This window comes from Vicia villosa, unplaced genomic scaffold (genome assembly GCF_029867415.1).
Source record: "Vicia villosa cultivar HV-30 ecotype Madison, WI unplaced genomic scaffold, Vvil1.0 ctg.001315F_1_1, whole genome shotgun sequence".
NCBI lineage: Eukaryota > Viridiplantae > Streptophyta > Magnoliopsida > Fabales > Fabaceae > Vicia > Vicia villosa.
In genome coordinates this window covers 157,845-161,984 of record NW_026705571.1, presented here as the reverse complement: position 1 = coordinate 161,984, position 4,140 = coordinate 157,845, and positions in this window count along the sequence as shown.

Here is a 4,140-nt window from a genome sequence, read left to right as displayed (position 1 = left end):
ACACCATCCACTTTCGCCCTTATGAATAAAGGCTTCAAATGATACATCATTCCTCGACCTGGCCTCTCAAACACAACCTTTTGCTCTTCTACTACCCCTTTTCCCATTACATAGTAACAGACAGGTGTTTCTTCCACATTCTCGTCAGGAAGAAAATCATCTTCGTTCTCAGATACCTCAGATACTCTGTCGAACTCTGCTGGAAGTACAGAGACAATTCCACAGTCGATTAGCAACTCATCTGACTCTATGTCAAAGTTGTCGTCGACCTCTTCGTCCGACAGTGGAGAATATTCAGGCTCTTTCCCCGTATTGAGAGCCGGGGCATCATCATCAACTAGTTCTTTGATGAGTTTCTTTCCTAGGATCATCCCAGCAGCTAATCTTTCATTTGCTATTTTAGCCTGTTCTTCAGTCAACTTCCTGTGAAAAGGTTTTGACTGATAGTGAGAAAATCCTGCCTGCACCATGTCCATTCTTGTGGCTTCTTTGGTAACGTCTCCACTGCGTTCGAGTCATGGGGTTCTTTCCTTTGTAGTTTGGAGATATGTAATCTTTTCTTTTAGATCCACTATCAGTCCAAGAACCTTCAGCATTGGTTCCATCGCCTTGAATCTGCCATTCTGGGCGTTTACCTCTGAAGTTAATGGGTTTCACCCATTTGTCTTCAGGGACATCCGTCTTAGGACGGAAAGTCCTTGGTTTTTCAAACATCTTCCTGTATTCTCCAGCCCTTCGACCACTGTTTTCTCCTGTATACATGAATTGACGATTCTTGCCTCGACGAGGGTCGAACCTCACTTTGTTTGCAGCATCGAAATTGAAAACAACATCACACCTTGGGCATAATCCAACTTGAGAGTTGTTATTGTGGCATCTCTCAAGGAATTTCAAAAGACTCTCTTTTGGTTCAGGATAAACCATGTTCAAAACTTTGCCATCAGTAGCGCCGTTTTGCTTTCTAACGAAACCATCAGTAGTCTCGACCATCATCACATCAGCAAGCTCAGTATAGTGAGCCTCTTCGACTTGCAAAGGATCAGTATCAACTTGCATTGATGACTTTGGCTTTTCTCCAAACTGTAACCTTCCTTCTTTCAAAGCTTTTTGCACTAAATCCCTGAAAAGGACATATTGAGAAGTTTTATGACCCAAGAAATTATGAAATTTACAAAATCCTCTTTTTTTCTTTTGTTCAAGAGGAGGATTTTTAAGTCCCGGGGGTACTATGATTTGCCCATCAGAAACCAACAAATCAAATATTTCATCATATTTTGTTATATCAAATGAATACGTTTTACTAGAAAAATTTTCATTCTTACTTTCAACCAGATTTTTATCTTTTGAAGGTTTAAGCAATTTACAGATATATGGTGGTCCTGGCTTTAATTCAGCCACGTTGACCTCTCCCTCTTCGTATTCACTGTCGCTATTAGAGTCGAACTCACTTGTAGTAACATAAGCTATTTTTTCTTTCTTATGATATTTACTAGCTCTGGCTTTTTCAGCTTTTAGCCTTTCGACCTGGCGTACTCTATCTGCCAGTTGTGCCATGTCTCTCAAATGTTGGGTGTCTAATTTCTTCCTTATGGAATAATCTAACCCACCTGCAGCCATTTCGACTAACTCATGTTCAGGAATTTGTGTAAAACATCTAGCTTTCAGTAACCTAAAACGGTTTAGATAGTCATCGACTGGTTCTGTACCCTTTCGCCTAACTCCAGCCAATTCTTTCAAGCTGATTTTCGATTGTCCCATATAAAATTGTTCATGAAACAATCGTTCTAATTGGTTCCATGAGAACAAAGATTGGGGAGATAAGGTCGTGAACCAAGTAAATGCATTTTTCGTTAAAGAACTTGGAAAATACTTCATCTTTAGATTTTCATTGTTTGCTATTTCTCCAGCCTCTGGAACCTAGCAATATGTTCGACCGTCGACTCGCCAGTCTCACCAGCAAATTTGGTGAATTTTGGGACTTTCCACCCCCTAGGCAATTCTGTTTGCCTTACATATTCTGACAACGGGGAAACGAAATTTGGTCTATGCAAACCTACATTTATTCCATTCTGAACTAAAATTTGTTCAACTACATTAGAGATATTATTGTGTCCAATATTGACATCTTGCTGGATGTTCCTAAGAACCTGGTCAGCATCTTGATGCCTTTGTACTATTCTAGGGATCTCTTGCTCAATTTGATCTCCTTGTCCTATAGGTTCGACCCCTCTCACATTCGACCCTTGAGTAGTCGAAAGGTTTGGTTGTGGGGGCGCTCCAAAGAAATCTGCAATTCTGGCCATTTGTCCCGCCAATATTTCATAACTTTGATTCGTGTTATTTATCATGGGAGTAAAAACAGTTCCCATTTGTTGAGTAAGGGCATTCACCATTTCATGATTACTTTCGTCCATTTGTTGTCGAATTGACAACATTGACGTAGTACTTAAAGATGGCAAAACCTGGTGATTATATCCTATGCCTATAGGTCGACCCCCTGGATTTGATGTGCTTGTAGCCATCATGCTGTCAGAATATAATGAAGGATTTATGTGCAAACCTTGCATCATAGACGTGGGCATTCCAAACTGAGGGTTAAAACCTGGTGGAGGCATCATTCCATGAAACGGCGGTCGTAATGGATTCAACAGTGACCGTACATTCGTTGGTGATGATACCATTATTGCTGCCGTCGATCCACCAGTATTTGTTGTTCCCACTGGGGATGAATCTGCGGCATTTTGTGGTGTTGCTCCGGTTAGAACACCTCCTTGATTTCCAGAAAGATCAGAATTATTTGTATTAACTTCAGCCATGTTAGTTAATTTCCGACCACTTCTTAATATCATACATAACTATTGTACTAACAAATATAAAACAAACATCAATTGACGGGTCCCACTGGGCGTGCCAATTTGTTTACCCAGAAAAATGGTAAACAAGCGCTAGTTTCCTTTTTAAAGGTTACTTTTGCGGAATCAACTAGAATACTCCAGGACTAATTGCTTTATTTTGTTATGTTATGTGTATCTGGTTTGTATTAAATGCAACAGTAACTTTAAAATAAAAGTAAACACTGAAATTAAAGGCTTTAAAGTAAATCAAAGCAATAAAAAAGCAGTAAATGTGCACTGAAAGATGAGATATAACGTAAAATGATTGCATTAATTAAACTGGTACGCATACGTACATTCCAAAGTTGCACTCGTTACTCATTTTTGCGCAGAGATTTGAGTTTACTTGTGTTTATGTAGAAAATGCGGACCCCTAACTATTCCTATGAAACTTGCTTAAATAGAAAAATAAAATAACTACTACTAACGGTCGACTAGCTATCAGTCAACACGTGTCTTCGACATGCAAGATCTTCAATTGTGAGACTTCCACGCGTCCTGTGAGAACTGCCAGAAAAACTGCCTGGAACTGCCTCTTAACTTCTACTGCCTCTCGACCTCCACTTCAGTTTCTGCAGCAAAATTCTTAAGTCTTCGCATACTTCTGATCGAACGCTGAAGCCTCTGATCATCTTTCTAGTCGAACAGCTTCGACTACTAAGCATTACTTAGTCGAACCACTTCGACCCAAATGGCAATGTAATTATTTAATTGAGGCCCAATTACCAATTTAGGGCCTTTTTACCAAATTGAGGCCCAATTACCAATTTTGAGCCCCAGTTGCCCATTTGTTGGTAAGTCGAAAACCTAGGGTAACAATAAGATATATAGTTAATTGGGCCTTAGTAGTAGAAACGTAATAGATGGATTATGGGTTAAGTCCATTAAGAGAAAAGAGATAGTAAGGGGAGAAAATTAGAGTTTTAGAGTTGGAGTCTCATAACTTATTTTTGGGGAGAAAGGAAAAATAGAAAAGAGAAGAGAAAGAAGGGAGGAGCACTTGAGAGAAGAAGAAAATTATGGAGGAAGCCTTAATTTTCGCAGCAAGTTTCAGCATAGAGTCACCTTGGCAAATAAGGCATATCTCTCAATCTAACCGTTGGATCGTTATGGTACTTGGACAAAACGTTCCTGACTCATAGAGGTAAATTCTGACCGGAGCGATTTTGATTTTGAGGGTTTTAAGTTCGTCTGATAAGCTGATTCCCGGACTGGTTTTTAGGCGTATCTCCAATTGATGTTAGAA